Below are 24,012 nucleotides of genomic sequence, written 5' to 3' on the forward strand. Positions count from 1 at the left end.
GAGATCTCTGCCACTGATTGACAAGTCATTTTCCTCCCCTAGACCCCAATTTTTGTTTTGTACAATGGAGTGATAAATTTAATGGTCCCTTCTGGTTCTAATGTTCTATGTCTTTGAAATGGCTTTCTCCCTCCAGAAAAATGACAAGACAATAATTTGCTTTATAACACAGAAACTCAGGAATAATACATATTCCAACATAATATCAAAGAAATGAGAGATATTGAAGTGAAGAAGGCTTGAGCATTTGGAGGTATCTGGGTGGCTCCATGGATTGAGAGCCAGAGACCTCCTAGAAGCAAGAGATTCGAGGTTCAAATCTGGGCTCAGACATTTTCTAGCTATGTGACCCTGGGAAGGTTTTTCTTAACCCTTATTGTCTAGCCCTTACTACTCTTCTGTCTTGGAACCAATGCAAAGAATTGATTCTAAGATGGAAGGTAAAAAGGAGGAACTAGTCTTGGAGCCAGGAAACCCTCTGTTAGGATCCTGTCTGAAAACATATTGACTATGTGATTATCTCGGGTAGATCATTTAACCCCTTGGCGGCGACAAACTTAAATCGAAATGGGGGTCACTAAATTCTACAGAAGCATTCCTGCCTGCATAATGACTTAATTTTTAAAATGCGATCTTATTTCTATCTTTATCCATTTTGATCAATTTTATGAAACATTTCCCAAATTCATTTTAATCTGGGCAGGGTTGCACTTAGGAATACTGCCAGTGCATGTGGCCCAGGGGGCCAGAGCAGAAGGAGTTTCCTGATTAAATCACTGCTTTATCCCCTGCCTCTGTATCCCCGTCCCCAACCAATACCAAATAAAAGAATTACATCTTTTAAGTAAATGTTGTATATAATTTTTTTTTCATCTAATCATTCCCTTTGTAAAACTCAGGTAAAGGAGCCAAGATGGTGTGTGTGTGTGTGTGTGTGTGTGTGTGTGTGTGTGTGTGTGTGTGTGAGAGAGAGAGAAAGAGAGAGAGAGAGAGAGAGAGAGAGAGAGAGAGAGAGAGAGAGAGAGAGAGAGAGAGAGAGAGAGAGAGAGAGATTATTTGCCAGGACATTTTTATGGCATTCATACTATGTCTGCTATAAGAATTTTAGTTCCTTTGTGATGTAAACTAACATACAAATCAGAGATGTGCAAATCCCTTGAATTGTCATAGATAACATGAGTTACTGTCCCCAAATACATACAAAGTAGTGAGATTAATAAAATCACAAAACACTTATCAGATGGTAAGAGCTATTTCAGGAAATAAACAATTGTAGACTAACAGACATTCAGGAGGATTGCAAAAAGGACACAGAATGAATCTTGGAGAAAATTAGCATGGGAAAATAGGAAATCAAGAAACTCTCTATACTGCTTAAATACACACACACACACAAATAGTCCCCACCAACTTGACTATAAAGGGATCCTAACAACATTTGTAAATGTAAAATTTTTCTGTGTTGTCTTCCTTAATCATGACACTTACAATGGAAAAGCTCCTAGGCTTTGTGTGTTCTTGAGTGTTAGGTTCAAAGTTCTCAACTCACCAAAAGGAAAGGATCCACCAACTTTATTTAAGAGGTATAGACTGTATCTATATTACTGAGTTAGCACAGATTCATATTCACAGTCTGGTGAATAGAGCCCTTACTCTTCAGTACAAATGTCTTCAGACACAGTTTTTAAAATACACGTTGGTGGAAAACATTGACTACCATGTTGTCCTCCAGTGGGTCAGCACATTAAGATCACATACAAAAATAATTCTAAGGGAAAAGACTACCGGAGTTACTCTTATATTAAGGTTGTCCCCTTCTTCACTAAACCTCAGAAGAGGTTCTCTCTCCTCAATTAACCAATTCCTCTTAACAGTGATAGGGACGTGATTACTCTTACATCCACTGGAAATGTACAAGTGTTCCCATTTCTCTTTCGATATTGTTTGTCACTTCAGTTGTGTCCAATTCTTTGTGGTCCCATTTCATATTTTCTTGTCAAAGATACTGGAGTGGTTTGCTATTTCCTTCTCCAGCTCATTTTATAGGTAAAAAAACTGAGGCAAACTGGGTCAAATGACTAGCCCAGGGTTATATCTCTCAAGTGTTTGGGGACAGATTTGAACTCAAGTCTTCCTATCTCTGAATCTAGAGTACTATCCACTGTGCCACCTAGCTCTTTTTTAATAGTCACCTCCCATGCTAGAATGGTGGTACAATTACCTGGCCTGTACTTTAATTGGATTCCTCACTCTTGTGGTCCTGATGGATTTCCCTAGTCACAAAGCAAACATTGAAGATTTTAAGTGTTTTGGACAGTATGAGCTCATTAACCAGATAAAAGAAATGGTTTCATTCAACAACCTTGTCCTATTCTATTCTGATTTTCCATCATTGCCATATAGGGTGTACTGAAGGAGACATGGGTTAGAGTCTAGCTTCCTTCACTAACTAGGTTTGTGTCATGAGGCAAATCTAAACCTCTTTGGGGTTCAATTTTATCAGGCACCCAAAAAAAATTAGATCGAAGTTCTTAACCTTTTTTCTTTGGCATTCTGGTAACATTTAGGGCCCCTTCTCAGAATAATATTTTAAAATGAATAAAATAGATACAATTACAGAGGAGATAATGATATTGAAATACCACTATCAAAAGATTCAATAACCAAGTTCATGGATCCCACATTCAGAACCCTTGGACTAAATGTTCTCTAAAGATTCCTTGTGGTACTAACATTCTGCAATTCTCTGACAGCCTCATGTCATTTCTCTAGAAGACTGACCAGCAACCAGCTCACATCTCCAGTGGTAGAAAGAGGAGCCACCAAGGGAATCCAAGGGGCCAGAGTCCAGAGAGGTACATCACTCAGGAGGAAGTCAACATGAGGGTGAGTTAAGGGTGAGCTGAGGTAGCAACCACTGCCCATCTGGAACCACATCTAGGCTGTGTTTACACAATAGCAAAACAACAACTAGTTTAAAAGTGGAAAATCCAGTCCCACAAGCCCTCTTGGCATCACGTTATCCAAACAACACATGTGCAAACGGTCATTTGAATTCAAGCGTTTTAAAAATTTTGTTTAATGGTTTTGACACATTTCAATCAAAGTGCTTTGTCTGCAGATGCAGTTCTTGTGGTGATGGTTATCCCTGGAGAGAAAGGCATGGAGGGAGGGTAGGTCTGGCATATTTAAATGCAAAAGTTCCTCGTCTTATCTGCGCCCAGTGCCTGGGAATCCATGATAAGTTCCCTCGTAAACTTCTCTGTCAAGCATCCCATCAGCATTCCGAATGCACACCAGACGGTTTTGTGTGTGTTCTCAGACCAGTGCCTATCCTTGCTTTCCAATCAGTTGTGTGCTTGGAAGTCCTGCCAAGCATATGGTCAGGCCGAGCTGAAGCTGCCTCCAGAAAAGTCGGAACTGAGCACACCAGCCTCATTTAAAAGGATGGATGGCTATTCAATCAAAATGAGACGGTGTCATCTTGCTCGGGACGGGATCCAGCCGTCTTGGCAGGCATCCGTGAAAGGCCTGACTGCGACAAACTTTCAAACAACAAATTGCACGGCTGGGGTAGCCCAGGCGGATAATTTGCTATTTCTTGCCTCTTCCCCTTTTTGCTGGTCTGAGATTTCCATGATTTTCCATGTGTTCTGCAAAAGTAAGGACCATTTTGTTACTTCCTGCTCTCGCAAGGATGAGGGAATAATAATGTTGATGACAAAGATAATAGTAGCTTATTCCTATAAAGAAAACATTGAAATTCATCCAAATATAGCAGTTTAGCATCTGACATCTATATGGAAAATTGTTCTGTATTTAACATACTATGAACGCAACAACCTCATGAACGACTGATCCTTCAGCAACACAATCCAAGCCCATTATCATTTATTGTTATCTCTCCTGAATAGAACTGAGCATATCTGCCAAGTCAAAGATGGAGCCACACCAAAACACTTTGATACACGTGGATGGGTGACATCAAGTTGTACAACTCCATATATTAGCACAGAAAAAATTAATAAAAAGCTTCTCCATTTCACGGAAAAGCTCCAATATCAAAACATCATGTGAACTGAACAAATGTAAAATTCTCAACATATGCCATGGAAAGAGAGTGGCTTAAGGCACTGAACTCAAATCTAGAGGTCAAGTAGAAGGAATGGACGAAGATTCTTACTTACAAGTCTCTTGTTTGGTCTTCACTAGACAAGCCCCATCAAATGCAACATCATCAAGGAGAAAATAGTATCTGCATATGTAGAAAGACTTCCTATCATCATATAGTCAAAGCTGAACGAGAATAATCATACTCAGGGCAATTTACAGTGTTGAAATACCAAACTTCATATACATTTTTGGCATGATAAAAGAAATAGAAATAAAAGACAACAAATCCAAATTAAATATTCATCTTATGATAACAAACAAAAGAATAAAATTCCAAGGCAGCTATAGAAAGATGAATCTTTCTTTCTCAAAAAAGAGGAAAGATGATGATGACATAGATATTCTCAGTAGGTATGAAAAATGGGTTCAAAATTTACAGATATATTTCCTGAACAGAAATTATTTCATAGAACAATAGCAAAAACTAATAACTGATAGGGGCTGGCCACTGTACTTAGAGAACATAGCCAAGATTGGCATACCACCAAACAGAGCCAAAGAAAATGGCTAAGACCCAAGAATGTTGGGAGCTGTAAGACCCTCCAGGGGTAACTCAACCAATAATATGTGGACCAAGAAGCATCAAACAAAAAGCCTTATCATAGATATATACAATCAGGTCACCGCTACCAGAAAATTCCATCTCAATGAATACATACTTGTTGATAGATAAAGATTTTGCTATGGTAGACACCATAACGTATCATTGCCAGTTGCAAAAAATTAGGATCTACAGAAAATCCTGCAAGATGTGACTGAACAGCCAGAACTATACATTAGAAGTTGTTATTTTTCATAAACTAACAGACCACAACTCTTTGACCTATAAAAAAAGATACCGAACTATTCTTGGCAATTCTTTTCATTCTATTCAGTCATGTCTGACTCTTCATGACTCTATTTGGAGTTTTCTTGGCAAAGATAACTGGAGTGATTTGCCATTTCCTTCTCCAGCTCCTTTTATAGATGAGGAAACTGAGGCAGAATTAAATGACTTGTTCAGGGTCACAGTGGTAGTACATGTTTGAGGCCAAATTTGAATTCAGGGCGATGAGTCTTCCTGACTCCAGGTTTGGCATTCTGTCTACTGTGCTATTTAGGTGCTCCTCTTTTCATTCTACATGTACTTATATATACACAAATCCCTAGAAAGAATATAACACCATTTAACAGCAAGGATTATATCTTTTTTTTTTTTTGCCTTTGAATCCCTGGCACCTGGCATATAGACATGCTTTATATATTCTTATTGATTGATAATTCAACAAACTATTTTAATGTAACTCAAGTATTATCACAAATAAAATTATTGTCAACAATGCCTGGATTTAATATTGATCCATAAAAATAAAAGAATATTTAAATTTTAAACCAGAACAGAAGACAATCAAAACCATGTGGGAAAAGGATGAGGTACATATTATCCCCATCATGTCTGCTACTGAAGATGCTTTCAGTGAACCTATAAAAGATGAATTTACGTCCCAATACTTTTTATTCCATTGCAAAAGGCAGTTATTTTTATCCACTGTGTCATTAGAATCTGCTCCCCAAGACTCCAATTCCCAGCATCCCACTTTCGTTCTCACATTACATCCTTACGTTCTGGAGATAAAGTTTGCGTGTAATCCTGCCCCTCTCTCTTTTTTTCACACAAACATGGTTGGGGAAACTTCTCTTTACTCAGGCTTTTACTTTTTGTCTTTTATTTCTTTTACTTCAAGTGATTATTAATAAATCTTGTAAAATATAATATTTGGAGTTATTAGATATTAATTTTAATCTTATACCACCTATACAATAGTTCACAGAACTTTTGATTATAAAATAATAAAAAATTAATGACTTGATCCAGGACCATTTCTCTCTCAATTTCATTGAATATAAGCTGAGAAACATAAGATCATCATTACTATTAACTGACCATATTTAATACTTTAAGATTTCCAAAGAACTTCCGCGTATATTTTTTGTATATTTTTCCATTCAATCATTTTAATACTATTCTCTCAAATAATTCTATCTCAGTGCTACCCCTTAACCATGGCCCTTTTTTATTTCTTTCAAATATGTAAACCCATCTCTCTTCCTTAGGAAAAAATATGAACAAACAACTAAGGTAAGTTGTTTGCTCCATCTGAGGTTAAAAATTCCTCAGCAGGTAAAAATGATAACTCTACCAAAGCAATTAGGAGGCAAAAACAAAAGGAACTTTAAAAGGCTTAGCAGAAAGAAGACAATTGGCTCCAGAAATAAGGAACCAGAGGCAGAGCATGCTCTGTTCAGGTTCCACCTCTGTTATTTCCATCAGCCTCTAAACTCTCAGGAGTTGCACTTGTTAAAAATTGCACAGTACATCCAGTGTGAGTAAAATAAAGTTTACTAGAAAGCCCTTCCCTGGCCTTGATCATGTAATGGTGCTTTTTGATTCTCAGAGGTTAAGCTTGGTAGGTGCAACCAAACTGGAAAAACTACTAGGACAATAATAATATCTAACATTTAGATAGTACTTACTATGTGCCAGGTACTATGCCAAGTGCTTCACATTTATTATCTCATTTGATTCTATCCTCTGAGAGGTGGGTGCTATTATCACCCCCATCTTACAGATGAGGAAATTGAGGCCAACGAGATTAAGTGGCTTGTCCAGCCTTACACAGCTGATAGATGTCTATGGTTGAATTTGAACTCAAGTCTTCCTGACTCCAGACCCCGTGCTCTATCCACTGTACCACCAACTGCCCAAGATAAGCCCCACATAGTATATCTGTAGTTGGAAACATAGCTAAGTATAGAGGTTCATCCCCAAGCAGGCTTCTGGGTAATGAATGCTTGAGCCTCATCTACTTTCCACCTTCTCTTAACTCTTAGAGGGATAGCTGTCTGCTTGTATAAAAGGGGCAGCTAGGGGACACAAGTAGACAGAGCACTGAACTTGGAGTCAGGAAGACCTGAGTTCAAATCCATCCTCAGGCACTTCTTAACTGTGTGACCCTGGACAAGGCACTTAACCCAGTTGGCCTCAGTTTCCACATCTGTAAAATGAATCGGTGAAGGAAATGGCAAACCACTCTAATATCTTCATCAAGAAAGTCCCAAATGGGAATATGAAGAGTCAGACAAGACTGAAATTACCCAAGTTTCCAAAGAAATATAGAGGAAGGTCATATTCTAGAGAAAGTAGTTTTGCCAACCTGAATAAACAGGATACTTGCCACTGGAAACAATATGCAAATAAATTAACCCAAGGGCATTGAATTAGGTAGATACCATAGAGATTAGTTCCATTTTGGTTAGAAGAGCAACAACAGGAAGCCCAGACATATGCTTGAATCTTAAGGGAGCCAGAGTGCAGATTGCAAAGCGTCTATAGTTAATGATGAAACATGAACAGAACCCTCTTCCAAAAATCAAAATGAGATGACTGCCAGGGGCAGCTTGTACTAGGTTAAAAGGGCCTGGATCCGTGGGCATTTGAATGGATGTTACCAAAGAGATGAAGGAAAGTTGAAATATACTGCTCTAGGGCTTGAAATACAAAGCTTTCTTGGACTATGTGTTTGGCCCCTTATCCCTTGTACGCTAGTAAAATTCCTTAAAGGAATGGCGGACTCTATGGGACTCAAGAGTACAAAGGCGGGTCTTCTCTTATTCATTCACTTATTTGACAAATATTTATTAAGTCCCTACTATGTGGCAGTGGGGCTGGAGATAGACGCAAACACCAAGTGGTATTGCAAGCCACTAACTGGGTCCCATTTATCAAAAGACCTACTTGGTCCCTGTAAAGCTCAGTGGTTATTAACCTCTCTAGAAGAACACTGGGGAAATACTGGGAAGGTATGTGTGTATACATGCATATATGTGTATATACATGTACATATATACATATATGCACATGTACACGCATGCATATATGTACATGTGCTGATATGTGTGTGTATATACACTCACACTTATACCATCCTCCACCTGGGTATCTTCCCCAACCTTTTCAGTTATGTTGTCTTCCATTATCAGAATGTAAATTCCTTTAAGGCAGGAAGTTCTTTCTTTCTGCTCATATTTGTATTCTTTTTTATTTTATTTATTTATTTATTCTATTTTTTATTTTGTTTTTCTATTTCTATTTATTTAGCCTTTTTTAAAAAATCCTTTTCTTCCTTCTTAGAATCAATTGATTTTAGGCAGAAGAGTGGTGAAGGCAATGAGGGCAAAGTGACTTGCCCAAGGTTACACAGCCAGGGAGTATCTGAGACCATATCTGAACCCAGGATCCCCCCTTTCCAGACTAGGCTCTCAACCCACTGAGCCATCTAGCTACTCCACCATTATATCTGAATTCTTTTTATTGAATCTATACAATTCAAGTGAACACACATCTATTAAGTTCCTACCATGTGCTAGTCACTATGCTAAATGCTAAGAATACAAAGAAAGACAAAAGATGGTCCTTGCCCTCAGGAAGCTTATGATCAATAGGGGAGGGGAAAAAAAGAACATGCAAACAACTGCATAGAACAAGACACAGACAGATTAAATCGGAGATTGTCTTAGAGTAAAGGCACTCATCATGAGAAAAGGTGGGAAAGGCTTCTTGCAGAAGGTGGGATTTTAGCTGTGACTCAAAGGAAGACAGGAAAGGCAGGAGAGAAAGGTGAGGAAGAGATGCATCCCAGGCAATTGGGACAGCCAGTGGAAATGCCTGGCTTGGGAGATGAAGTGTCTTAAGGGAAGAAAAGCAAGGACGTCAGAGCAGGGAGGATGAAGGTGTAAGAAGACTGACCAGGCAGGACAGGGCTAATCTATGGAGGATTTTGATGGCCAGAAGATTTTCTGGATTGATTGATCTTGGAGAAAATAAGAAGCCAGTGGACTTTATTGCATAAGGAGATGATATGGTTAGACTTGCCCTTTAGTCCTTTGATAGCTGAGTGGAGGAGGTACTGGAGAGAGAAGAGGTGATGGAAGGAAGATAACCAGGAAACTATTACAAATGTCCAGCCCTCAGCACAGTGTCTAGACCATAGAAGACACTTAATAAATGTTTACTGATTGATTTTCCAGGCATGAGGTAATAGGACCTGCATTACTGGTGGTCGCCATGTCAGAGGAGAGAGAAGAGAGCATATTCAAAAAGAGCTTGGGAAGGTAGAATCAACAAGACAACAGATTAGACAGGGAGGGTGAGAAGGAGAGTTGAGAATGACACCTAGGTTGTGAGCTGGATGGGTGTCTAAGAGGATAATGGTACCCTCAATACTTTAAAAAAAATAGTTGGAAATAAATGAGAGTTCTGGGGAAAGGATAATGAGTTCAGTTTTGGACATATTGTGGAAGAGAGATCCTCAGCACTTACTAGCTGTGTAATCTTGGGCAGGATTTAAATTCTGGTCTTCTTGACTGAAAATCCAGTGCTGTATCCACTATACCCCCTGTATCTAGTTGAATCTATACTGTGTGTATGTGTGTGTGTGTGCGCGTGTGTACATAAAGCAATAATATTTGGGGTTGGGAGAGTAAAAGAAGAGCATTAACAACTGGGGAAAATGGAGAAAGGCCTCATGAAGGAGGTGATATTTGAGCTAAACCTTAAAAGGAGTTATGGATTTTAAGAGGCAGAAATGAGGAAGGAAAATATTCCAGAATTCTAGGGCAAAATGTGCAAAGTTGTAGAGGCAGGAATTGCATGAGAAATAATAGGTTGGATAGTTAGTCTGGAATGTAGAGCACACACGGGAGAGTAACCCGACAATAATCTGGGAATTGTAAAAGGCTTTAAATCCCAAATGAAGGAGTTTATATTTAACCTAGAGGTAATGGAGAGCCACTAGAGTTTGTTCAAGAGGGAATGACTTAGCCAGACATGCTTTAGGAATATTAACTTGGCAACTAGGTGGAGGAAGGATTGGGGAGATGAGAGATGGGAGGGAAGAAGAAAAGCCCATTAGAAGTCAGTCAGGACCATCTAGGCAAGAAATAGTGAAGACCTGACTGGGGATAGTGACCATATAAATGTAGAGAAGAAAGCAAATGAGAAAACTGTTATGGAGTAGAATGGATAAGACTTATTAATTGATTTGATATGAAAGGTAAGGAAGAGAGAAGAGGGGAGAATAATAGCTCTAAGGCTGAGAAACTGAAAGACTGGAAAAACTATAATGTGGGCCAGTAGAACAGTGGAGAATTTGCAGCAAAGCATGTGGGTTCAAATCCCTACTCTGAGGCTTATTAAACCACTTCATCTCTCTGGTTCTAAGTTTCTTCATCTGTAAAATGAATAGATTGGGGGGGTCAGCTGGGTAGCTCAGTGGATTGAGAGCCAGGCCTAGAGACAGGAGGTCCTAGGTTCAAATCCGGCCTCAGACACTTCCCAGCTGTGTGACCCTGGGCAAGTCACTTGACCCCCATTGCCTACCCTTACCAATCTTCCACCTCTAAGTCAATACACAGAAGTTAAGGGTTTAAAATTAAAAAAAAATGAATAGATTGGGCAGAGGACTTTTTAAAATTTAATTAATTAAATTAGAGTATTTTTTCCATGGTTCCATAATTCATATTCTTTCCCTCCCCTCCTCCCTTCCCCCTTCAGGAGCCAACAAGCAATTACACTGGGTTATACATGCATCATTGTTCAAGACCTATTTCCATATTATTAATATTTGCAATAGAGTGATCATTTAAAACCAACATCCCCAATTATATCCCCATCGAACCATGTGATCAAGCAAATGTTTTTCTTCTGTGTTTCTACTCCCACAGTTCTTTCTCTGGATGTGGATAGCATTCTTTCTCATAAGTCCCTCAGAATAGTCTTGGATCCTTGCATTGCTGCAGGTAGAGAAGTCCATTATGTTCGAATATGCCACAGTGTATCCGTCTCTGTGTACAATGTTCTCCTCGTTCTGCTCCTTTCACTCTGCATCAATTCCTGGAGGTCTTTCCAGTTCACATGGAATCCCTCCAGTTCATTATTTCTTTTAGCACAATAGTATTCCATCACCATCCACCACCACAATTTGTTCAGTCTTTCTCCAATCGAAAGGAATCCCCTCACTTTCCAGTTTTTTTGCCACCACAAAGAGCCCCACAGCTATGAATATTTTTGTACAAGTCTTTTTCCTTATTATCTCTTTGGGGCACAAACCTAGTAGTGGTATGGCTGGATCAAAGGGAAGGCAATTATTTAAAGCCTTTGGGGCATAATTCCAAATCACCTTCCAGAATGGTTGGATCAATTCACAACTCCACTAGCAATGCATTAGTGTCCCAATTTTTGGGCAGAGGACTTTTGATGTCCTTTCCAGTTCTAGATCTGTGTTCCAATGACATGATTCTATGGCAGGGTTGGTGAACCTTGTCCCAGTTCGAGTGCCCAAAGGGCAAATTCAAGCTGTGTGCCCCTGGATTACTGGAGAGAGTTGAGGGAGAATGTGTTTATTTTGGGTGACTGGATAGAGGGGTGGGACATGCAAAAATGTCTTTGGGCACTGGGAAGTGGGGGAACAGAGTAGCTCCCCGAGTGCTGGCTGTGTAGGCATGCCACAGCTTCACCAACAAGGTTCTATGCTATGTTTAATAGAAATAATTAAGGGAAAAAGACGACTTGAAGGATAAAGCTAATGAGTTCAGTTTTGGTACACATTGAATTTGAGATATCTATGGGATATCTAAGTGGTGTTTAGCAGCCAGTTAGTGATGTATAGCTGGTGCTCAGGAGACAAGCAGTTTGGATATGGATATCTGGTAGTAATCCACATAGAATAACTGACCCTAAGAGTGAAATGTGTGTCATCAGTCTAAGCATTCTGCAAGATCTCTTTTTCTTGTAATAGTTCTAGTTCTCTTGAGCTGGGGCAAATAAATATGAAGCTAAATTTGAATGGAATCTTGGTGTACACACAACTGGCCCAACATCTGAAATGAAAGAGAATGAAAATGAATCATCAGATGTTTTAAAAGTGAATGTTGGTTCTGTTATTATGCCATCTGGTGGGGGTGGGAAGGGGAAGAGGGAAACTTAAAAAAAAACCCACCAAATGAAAAGGTCCAGTTGGATTTGATTTGAGAAGACTTGTGTCTTTCCGTACTTAATCCAAGACAACCACCAGCAGCCGCACCCTTCATTCCTTTGCTGCTGCCATCTCCTTATATATAATTGAGATGTGAAGAGTGACAATATTTTTATAAGTCTTCTTAATTTACTGCAAAAGGAAGCTGGCTCGTGTTTAAAAATCATGATATTAAAGTCATTCATCAGAGTTTACGCTCATGACAATTGTCTCACTCTGACAAGCTGTGGTCAATTATCATGGCTGTGGCCTCTTAAATTCTGAGCAGTGGGCATGGAGCCTCTGTTAGAAACTTGCGGTTTGCTTATTTGAACTAAATAGTCAACAGAGTAGAGAAGGTCACTATGGCCCAGAGAGCTGGAGCTGGCAATTGGAAAGCCACTCTACCAAGACGCCTCTCTAAGGTGCTTTACCAACCAGGGATGTCTTCAGTGAGAAAAGTATATTTACAGAGAAAGACAGTAAAATAAAGAGATGCGCCATTTATTCTCTGAAATGAATAGCTAGACAGGCACAATTAGAAAGGAAATTTGTAGCCTGATCTCATTACTGCCTCTGAAAGTCAATTAAAGTATATGGGTAACTGCGGTGATTGGAATCATCTGTCATCTGGCAAATCCCATTAGAAGAACGGGTACATGTTTCATATTGAAAACCATTCTGTCTGATAGAATGAGAACAGGGGCTAATTTTCCTTGTAGGGAGAGAGTTTGAGGGAGAGGTTCTTCAGCATCTGTAGGGCTGCTCACCTGGGAAAACAGAAGAAACAAAAAGTAACTGTTCTGGGGCCACAACTGATGAGAAAGAGAAGTTGGGTCACAAATTGGAGGATAATCATATGGACAGTTATCATTCAGATGTTCAGTCATGCCTGACTCTTCACGACCCCATGGACCATAGCTAACCATGGGATTTCAAGGATATTGAAATGGTTTGCTAGTTCCTCTTCCAGTGGATCCAGTAGATGCTTTTGTCAAGTAATAAAAAGTGTAGTGACTTGTCCAGAGTCAGCTAGAAAGTGTCTGAGGCTGGATTTGAACACAAGTCTTGATGACTCCAGAGCCAGAACTCTATCCACTGAGCCCACCCTAGCTGCCTCCTCTATGAATATATATATATATATATACACATATATATGTATATGTATATATGTGTATATATATATATATATATCTTACTACTAGACTAATCTTACGATACTAGTTTCATCACATCAGCACCCTGCCCTAGAAACTACCAGCACTTTTTTATTGCTTAATGCATCATTAAGTAAGCTCTTTTACTTGGCTTTTAAGACCCTATGTTACCCAGGCCCCAATTCTCCTCCCATAACACTCCAACTCCCTTTCACTTCACCAAGGGTAATCTCACAAACACATCATAATCAGAGCCTCCACTCTGTTTTTGCTCGTGCCTTTTTACTAACTAGAATGCCCTCCCTTCTCTTTTTCATTTACTAGCTATGTGACTCTGGACAAATCACAACCTCTATCCAGCAGCAGTGTGCTGGTAAATATTCAATAATCACCTTTCCAGGAAAAAAAAATGTATGGTGGACATAATTCTAAGCTTAATCTGTATTTTCAACATTTTTCTCCATCACTTTCTTGAATCTAGAAAATCAAAACAATAAATCAAGCCCAGCTTGGCTGTATTAGTTGATTTCCAACATGTCAAATGCTCACAAGCATCTCTTATGAATAGGTAGGATCTGGCTCCAACACACTCCAGTTAGCCTCAGTTTCCCCTTCTGTAAAATAGGGATAATAGTTGATGTGCCTATTAAATGAGAGCATATTTATGAAGCATATCCCAAACTTTAAAGCAGCTTTTAAAAATATCTGTTTTTTTAAATAAGCTATTTCTAATGTCTATATCTAAACCATCCATCAAGGTTTAGTTTGAAAAAGACCTTCCCCAAAAAGCCTTCCCAGGCACAGATCTTCTCAACTCAAAATCAGTATCACAGTTCAGCCATTAATTGTTCTCTCTTAATTTTTTCCACGTTTTTCTTCTCTCTCCAAAGAGACTTGAGTTTATAAAAAGGAGAGATGTCATTCTGAACACAAAGGGGTCATGCAAAAAGTCCTTAGTATCAAATATCTGTTTCGGAGAACTTACCCCTTTCTCACTTTTTCTTGTCATTGTTCTTAAGCAGGAAGTGTGGGTTGTCTATGGAGAGATGGTGCTCCCATGGTTCTTGATTGGTCATTCTCAACCAAGGTGATTCACTCTGGCTTTGTCAGAGTTTTCCTAGTTGGGGTCCCAAATCCAGTTAGTAGCATTTATTTAGTCACTCATTCAACCCATGTTATGTTCCATTAATGTCTCCATGGAAACTTTCAGAAATCAAGAGTAGCAACGCTTGTAGTTTGTGGAATCTGTGGCCACAATTTTACAAAGAAGGAGACATGAAAACAAAATGATGTGTCCCCCAATGTAAGATATGTTTTAGATATAGTCAATGATTTTCTAGATTTCTTTTTGTGCAAATCCACTAATTCCTGAGGGAAAACTCCATTTTCATTCAATGTCTCAGTTGAGATTAAGCAGAGTGAAACCAAGCACTCTTGTCCCTTTGTTGAATGACATAGTTCTTTGCCTGCTAAATTTAAGACCCCCACAGAGTCTGAGGCTGAGGCCAAATAGCCTTGCATAGCTACTTTTTGGTTTGGCCCTTGGTCTACCACAGTGTAGGCACTAGGGACTGTCTTCTGACTCCTATGCAAACAAACTTTCCATTAGACAACCTCCAAAGGAAAATTTGGCTTGATTTTACCCCAGAACAAATCTAGGAGTGTCCCAAATACTCATTCCACGCATCTCCAGAGTTGACCTTGTGGAGGGATATTTTTGTATTATCATTACTGGTTGAAGAAGAGAACTCTCTCTCTTTCACCCCAACCCCAGTGCTGCCACACTGTTTTTTTCCCAGGATTCTAAGTCCAAAACAAAAGGTAAGGAAGAGTGCAAAATGCTCCTAAATGATTTTCCAAATGACTGCAAAACTTCCATGGGGCTTAACCTTAGCTCAAGGGATGGGCAAAAGCTTGGATTAACCTGCATATTTGTCTTGAACCAAGATGCTTCCTGTTCTGCTCATACATACCAAGGCTATGAACTGAAATCTGAACCTTCTTTCCAGAGGTCCCTATCGTGCTTTTACAAGCATATCTAGGCTGGAATCATGGAGTGAAGATTCCCCAAAGATTCATCTTCTCACTCTCTTTCAAAAGGTTACAGTTTTCCAATTGGCATTATGAATTTCTGCACCTGCGAACATTTAGGCTCCATCACAAGTTTGGCTTTGACAACAGCATGCTATTGCAAAAACTGACCCAATCATAACCTGAGAAATTGGTAATGGAATATTTGGAGAGGCAAATGCAAAGACCACTAAGAAGAATTTAAATTGTGAGGAAAGAAAAAAAAAAGAGTCCAGGGCAAATAGAATGAAATCTACCTCCTAGTGCACAGAAAAAAAAGGCTAGGGATTAGTGGGACAATATATCTTATAGATGGTCCACCAATCTCTATCTCAAGTATTTTTGTTTTACACTTTTGTTTTGCTGGGAGGCAAGTAAGACATCCCTAAAGTAAAAACATCAGTTAAAGGCATTCTGTTAAAAAAATTAAGTCAAAAGATAATGAGAATAAAGCCTGATTAAGAAGAAAATTAGGAGGCAGAGACTCCTAATAAAAACAGACAAGTTAAAAAACAAGTTCACTGTAGAAATTGGTCTATGTGGAGAAAAGAGGCCATGAGGTTCAAGCTGCCATCAACCTTGGGATCCACTTTACTAGACCCTCAATGGGAAGAGGGGTAGAAAGTACTCTACCTGATCTGCAAGAGGTGTTACCAGAATAACAGTTCCTTTTGAGGAACTGCCTTCTCCAAAGAAGGCAAATGATAGAGTTTTGACATTTTAAGGGAGTTTTTAGCATAAATGACAAAGAGATCCAATGTGCAAAACAATTCCAGTCAATCAAATGTGGGTGTGATCAACAGGATTCTTACTCTCCTCAATCACCCTCTTGCTGAATTATAAAGCAAACTTTCTATAGTTCTCTAACTGCATGTAAAGAGCGATTTTCTTGGAATTGCTATCTAACCCAGTTTGCTTCACGCCCCTGTTTGTGATAAGTTGTTAAAAAGATTGATTCCCGGCATTATCATATCATCCAGTTTGACATCAGTAGTACATTTGACAACAGGCTGATGAAAACTCCAGCTGCCTTTCTGGATTAGTAACCCAGCAAGTCTCATTTTGCAATTATAAGCAGCAAGAGAGCAATGTCAGCAAAAGATTCTACTCAAGTAATACAACTTGAAACTTTTTGCCTGCTGGTCCCAGACACAAAATGGTCAAAACTTGCTAGGCTGGACATAAAGTAAATAGGCAAAGACCAAGAGAAAGAAATGAACTACTGTGAAGAACCCAAAGAGTTTGGCACATAGAAAAAAAGAAAGAAATGTTGAGTAACTAGCAGAAGAAATAGTAGACTCTATTGAAAGTGTCTTCATCATTTGTGGGGCCAGATGGAGAATGACCTAAAAGAGAGTTAGCCTCCAAGACAGGGAGACCTGTGCTCCATTCTTAGCTCTGACATTTGTCTGGGGGAAACTAACCCAACATAGTAGAGTGCTGCACCTGAAGCCAAGAAGACTTGAGTTCTGATCCTACCATAAACACTTACTAGCTATGTAACCTTAGGCAAGTCACTCTGCTTTTTCCCAGCTGGAAAGTAGAGATAACAATAGTATCAACAGAGAGGTTGTAGAAATCTAATGAACTAACATGCATAAGTAATATCCACAAAGAGTTTTCTTTGCAAATCTTTAAGTAAAACATAAATGCTAGCCATTCCTTCATTTCTCAGTGTCTCCAGGCAACTCTAAAGCTAAGTGGCAGGGAACATGTTCTGAATTGCTAAAGGAGTCTCCATGTACCAGGGGAATCCTAGATCCTGTAAAAAAGACCAAAAAATGCTTTGAATAAATGCAAAAGGCTTTATCAAGTGTTTATTAGGTGCCAGGTAGTTTGCTAAGTGATGGGGCTATAAATACAATAAAGCAAAGATAGACTCTGCCCTCAGGAACCTTCTATTCTAAGGAAGATAACACACAAAGGGAAGTGGTCACCAGGGAGAGGTATTCTGATTGGGAAAGTTCCAGGGATGGAGAGCAGATAAAAGAAGAATAGATTGAGATGTCCCATCCAGGAACAATGACAGAGTTCATTTGGATGTGGTTTCAGAACTTTAGGGGTGGAGAGTCAGTACTAAGTGAAGCATGGCTGAGGCTTTTCCTTAAATAGCAGAAGATATTTCCCATTTGGGGGCCCATTTGTATGCTGTTCAAAAAGTGTGCTTGTGCATGAAGTAGATGAGAATGTCTTCTGTGTAGATACAGTGAAATATTAGTTGTTTTATTTTTTCTTCTTCTTGGGAGAGCATTTCCCCTCAAGTATGACATCATGAAGTCCCAGCTACATTAGTCAAAAGAGAGGGATAGGCTGGGGGAAAAGAGGGAAGATGAGTGACAAAGACCTTTGAGTCATTCATGTTAAAATGGGCTTTTAAAAATCACGGATGATAGTTTTTATTTCGTTGTCATTCACAATCAGAAACACACCTTATTCTCTATGGAAGAGTTGGTGAGAGTGCAAGTAAAAGAAAAGGAAGTGACCTACTTCATTTACCCAATTAGTAGCTAAATGTCATTGATTCTACCACCACAGATCCCTCACGTCTATTCATATATGTCTGCTTCTCTCCATTTACACTGGCCCCTACTCTAAATGATTACCTCTTGCTAAATTTACAAGTATTAGTAAGTAGAAAGAAAGTTTCCTGCCTTTCTAGGTTAAAGTAAGATCAGATCTGGGATGGCAATTGGGCAAGGTTCCCTCCACATCATCGATTGCCCTAGATGGTTCTATTGTTAAGATCCCCAGAGGGCTCTAGGGAGAAGAGAGCAGTGAGCTTCCTGAGCTGGCTTTTCAATCCTTGTCTAAATTTCTCTCACAGATCCTTCAACTGGCCAACAGGGACTTTCTTCAGTCCTGCCAGCAGCCAAGAGACAGGTGACTCTGTGATGACTACGTTGAGTCTTTCCAGGCCTGGGTTAGAGGCTTCCTAGATATTTAATTCAAATACCTAAATGGATGGGTTACTTATTAATATTAATATAATGCTTTATGATTTACAAAGTGTTTTACAGAAATTCTCATTTAATCTTCATAACGTTTCTAAAATAGGTTCCATTATATCCTTTTATATAGATGAGAAAACGGAGTCTAAGAGATGTTAAATGACTTGCTCAAGGTAACAAAGCTATAAAAAGAAGACTGTGAATTTATACAGTCCTTTAGTATTTCATTCAAACGAGGTGAAACCTAGATCATCTGTTGTCAAAAAAAGTAAAAAGGAAGGCTACCAACTTCCTGACAAAAAGGTGATGGACTTGGGGTGTAGAAAATTTTATATGTGTATGTGTTACACACACACACACACATATACATACATATATATATATTGAACATGAATAATGCAAGAATTTTTTCCCATCACTATACATATGTTTCGTATTTGGTTTGGGGGGTGGGACTTCAAGGGAAGGGGGAAGGTAGAAAGAAGAGGAAATAGATTTTAGATAAATGAAAAGAATTAAGGTAAAAAATGGATCTATATAAGCCAAAACAACAACAACAGGGAAAAGGCTCCTGAAAAACTGTCAAATGTTATGTTGGATCCAAGGGTTTAGAAGGATGACTTAAGCCAACTCTGAGCCAGCTGGGAGCTATTCTGCTAACCGAGAAAGCTCTGGCCCTCACCTGACATCGGTTTGATCCCACAACATACCTTCTCCCTCGTTGTCACCTTCAAAGTTAGACATATGGAGAGGATGTTTAATTTTTCAATTCAAATGAAGACAAATGTCTGGTGGTGGAGCTGTCTGAATACATGTGGAGATAAATACAAGCAAGCACCCAGGCATGTCATAAACATGATTAGAGATCCTACTATAAACAGAAATGATGTTATTCAAAGGCTGACATTAGATAGGACAACTATAGGAGGATTGGGGGAGCCCCAGGGACATAGGCAAGGGATTCTGGTAATGCAGTCAGTCAATCAACATGCATTTAAGTCAGTCTCAGTCAATGCAAATTTATTAAGTTCCTACTATGTGCTAGGTACCAGGGATACAAAGAAAAGCAGGCCAGTCCCTGCCCTAGAGGAGTTTATAATCCAATAGAAAAAACAATCTATAAACTATGTACAAACAAGGTACACACAGGATAAATAATCAACAGGGGGAAGGCACTCAGATTAGGGAGGCCTGGCAAAAGCTTCTTCAGCTGGGACTTCAGGGAAGCCAGGAGGGGAAAGGCAATCCAGGCATGGGGGACAAACAGCCACTGGAAATGTCTCCACTGGAGATCAAATGGCTCGATCAAGGAACCACAAGGAAAGCAGTGTCATTGGACTGAAGAGTGCTGGGAAGAATCAAATATAAAAAAGCCTTAAAAGGTGGGATGGGTAATGAAGGGCTTTAAAGGGAAGATTTTATATTTCATCCTAAAAGTCATTTAAGCACATACTATGTGCCAGCCATGGTGCTAAATGATGGCGATACAAAAAGAAAAAAAAAAAGGCAAAAACATGGTTCCTGCCAGCTCACATTCTAGTGAGAGATACAATATAGAATTACATACACACATGATATAGACAGTATTAATTGGTAGTAACCAATGGGAAGGCATCATCAGATGCAGAAGGTAGAATTTGAGCTGAGTCTTGTAGGAAGTCAAGGAAACCAAGAGACTAAAGTGAGGAGGAGTGATCCAGAGGACAGTCAGGGAAAAGACACAAAGTTGAGAAATGGGGTTTTGTGTGTGAGAAACAATAAGAAGGCTAGGATTTTATTTGTAGGATCATAGAGTTAATGGACAGCTAGGTGGCACAGTGTATAAAGCACTGGGCCTGGAGTCAGGAAGACTTATCTTCATGAGTTCAAATTTGGTCTCAGCCACTAGCTATGTGATTCTGGGCAAGTCACTTAACTCTGCCTCGGTTTCCTCATCTGTAAAATGAGCTGGAGAAGGATATGGCAAAACATTCCAGTATCTTTGCCAAGAAAACCCCAAATGGAATTACAAAGAGTCAGGCAGGACTAAAAACAACTTCACAAAACAAGAGTTAATGAAGGGAATAAAGTTTAAGAAGACTGGAAATGAAGGAAGACACAGGTCGTAAAGGGCTTTAAAATCCAAATGGAGGAGTTTCCATTTGATACTAGAGGCAGCAGGGAACCACTGGAATTTATCGAGTAAGGGGGCGACATGAGGAATCAGGATGCCAATACCTCCTCATTGTGAACAGTCCCAAGATCAATGGGGAGAGCTGCCTGATTCAGGCAGAGAAGTGAGCCCCTGCTACTGCCATGGAGACAGTTTTCATGTCCCTGCCAGGGCAGCCCCTGCTGTTAACTAAAGGCCGCAAGGGAGAAGAAAGGAGGAAGGAGATCATTTCTTGAGCTGCTCAGCATCTTACCAAGCAGTAACACAATTGCTCTCTTAGAAATAGTGTCCTGCCTGTCATCTCAGGGATTTATATGATTGCCTTAAATCAGGATTTAAGGAAGAATGTGGGGAGAATGCCTAAAGAACAGGGACTCTAGGAAGCCAATAATATCAGGCACATGAAAATAACCACACAAATACTGCAGCTAAAGAGTGAGCGTGGTGTGCAGGGAATTAGCACATGCTTCTTTCTGTTGGGCAGGGACTGAAGGTGGACGCTTTGTCCTGAGGCAACATCTCTCTCCACAGTGTGATGGACCAGGACCACATCTGCCCAGCTCACCACTAGAAGAGGAACAGCCAAGTGGGCAGACCTTGCCAACTTGAGGATGGATGTTCTCTCTCTCCAACAAAATCTTGAAGAGAAGTCTCAGATTGAGAGAATTTGTCCACCTCTTCTTCCTAAATTGGTCAGTTAAGGTTCTTCTGACCCAATTGAGAGGCTGTTTTTAATGTTCTGGGGTCACACATTGCCTGGGAAGGATTGTCTCAGTTACCCTTTGCTTTAGTATGGAGAATCACAATAATGCCTTACATAACTTCATAATTGGGCTCATATGACCAGGTGGAAGTGAGCAAGTCAGGACAAATGGAGGAGTTTCCATTTGATACTAGAGGCAGCAGGGAACCACTGGAATTTATCGAGTAAGGGGGCGACATGAGAAATCAGGATGCCAATACCTCCTCATTGTGAACAGTCCCAAGATCAATGGGGAGAGCTGGGAGGTAAACCAAGAATGAGGAAGTAGCTAAGTGGCATAGTGTTTTGAGAGCCTAGGTTCAAATATGGCCTCAGATACTTCCTATCTGTGTGACCCTGGATAAGTCCCTTAACCCCCATTGTCTAGCCCTTACTGCTCTTCTGCCTTGGAGCCATTAAACAACACAGTACTGATTCTAGACAGAAGGTAAAAACCAAGAATTTTTTAAAACCCTGATATTTTGTTTCTTATCACTAAATTTACTTAAAGCAATTTAGGAGGTCCTGAGTTCAGTTGTTGCCTCAGATACATGAGGAACCACAGTAAAACATTTAGCTTCCAAGTGGGTCAAACAACTCTCTACCTTATAGAAGTTGGTCATCTGCACCTGTGGGTGGAGTGTCCACATTGGGAATTCTCTACATCAACTGAAATCTTAGGTCCAGACCCCTAATCTCTCAAAAATAATTCACTGACTCCTGAAAAGGGGAGGAGAAAGTATTTTGGTTGTTATACTATTGTTTTCAAATGACTTATGTTTGTTACCTATTTATTGTATTCTGATTGTTTTACAAATGACTTTTCCCCATTATGTATTTGACAATATCTGTTACATTCTGATTATTTTGCAAATTTTTTCCCAGAATATGTTTGACTCTTCCTTCCCCAAATTGAACTTCCCCTTGTACCAAATAAAAACCATTACAGAAAACTGACCAAGAAAATAATAACATTGTGCATTTCATCCATTGTCCTTTCTGCTTTTTCAGTAACAATTCCATTTTAAAAATACCTATAATGTGTCAGGCACTATGCTGTCTATACACATGCTAAGGAAGATATCTGCAGGGATTTTGAGAGGCTGAACGATTTGACCTTGATTACAAACCCACCAAATGTCTGAGGCAAAATTCAAACCCAGGTCTCCTAACGCCAAACAAAATCAAAATAAAAACAGTCCCTTCCTTTTAAACCCTTACATTCTAATTCCCACCCCACTATAATAAAGCAGCACACTAATTACTATGTATCAATAATTGTTGCATCATTTAGAACAAATGTCTAATTGACTGGAATGGAGAGAGATTGTCAAAACAAATATAATCCACTTTCCTAAACACTTAACCTCCTAGAGGACCACAAAAAAAAAAAAAAAAAAAAAAAAAGCCACGTCCCTATATACACAAGGCTCAAAGATCCCCTTGCATGACTTTCCCAGCTCTGTGTAAGCCTTGGGGGTCTCTTTCCAAGTAGATTTTTTTCACACCTGACTCCATTCTTTCTCAACTCCTTAGCCTTTGAAGCTCAAACTAGAATCAAAGTTCATTTGTATCCAAATGCTGAAGATCACCTATTAACTATTCTAGCCATCTCCGAGCTTCTTCCAAAGGGAATGAGACCTTTCCCCCCCTCTGAACATTTTCAAACACATTTAAATTGAATGAGTTTTAAACTCAAATAGGCAGGAGTTTCTTCACCAGGTCATTTCCAAACAAGACTGCAGGCATTTTCACTGACTGCCTCTCTACCCTCAGCCTTCCCCATCCCATGCCTGGAATGCTCTCCCTGACCCATCTCCCCTTCCTGGCTTCCCTGACTTCCTTCAACCCCCAGCTAAAAACCCCACCTTCTACAAGAAGCCATTATGCATCCCTTTTAATTTTAGTGACTTCTCTCTGTTGACCATCTCTAATTTATCATATGTGTATCTTCTTTATACATAATTGCTTGCATGTTGTCTGTTCTATTCAGCTATTAGGGAGTTCTTTGAGAATAGGGACTGTCTCTTGCTTTTCATTGTATGTCCTGTGCTGGCACATAGGAGGCACTTAATAAATATTAGACTGTTTGACTTGAGTTAACATACACTTTCTTCAAATGGAAACCATCGCCTGCACAATTTCTAAAATATTAGGACGATTTTCTTTAAAGAGCACCTAGTTACCTAGTTTACATGCTGTCTCCAAAATTAGAATGTAAATTCCTTAAAGGCAGGGATTTATTTTGCCTTTCTTTGTATCATTAATTCTTAGCATGGAGGTACCCTGGCACATGCCATTATTGTTCAGTAATTTTTCAGGCTTATTCAACTCTTTCTGAGCCCTCTTTAGGTTTTGCTTTATTTTGGCAGAGATACTGGAGTGATTTGCTATTTCCTTTTCTAGCTCATTTTACAGATGAGGAACTGAGATGAACAGGGTTAAGTGACTTGCTCAAGGTCATGTAGCTAGTAATGTCTGAGGTGGATTAGAACTCAGGAACATGAGTTCTAAACTCAACACTCTATCCACTGAACCACCCATTGCCCACCCTGATACAATGAAAGTACTTAATAAATGCTTATTGACTGACTGACTATGACTCAAGAACCTCTAATTGAGTTTTTTTTTTTTAAACCCTTAACTTTCAGTGTATTGTCTCATAGGTGGAAGAGTGGTAAGGGTGGGCAATGGGGGTCAAGTGACTTGCCCAGGGTCA

The sequence above is a fragment of the Gracilinanus agilis genome, chromosome 5 (assembly GCF_016433145.1).
Source record: "Gracilinanus agilis isolate LMUSP501 chromosome 5, AgileGrace, whole genome shotgun sequence".
NCBI lineage: Eukaryota > Metazoa > Chordata > Mammalia > Didelphimorphia > Didelphidae > Gracilinanus > Gracilinanus agilis.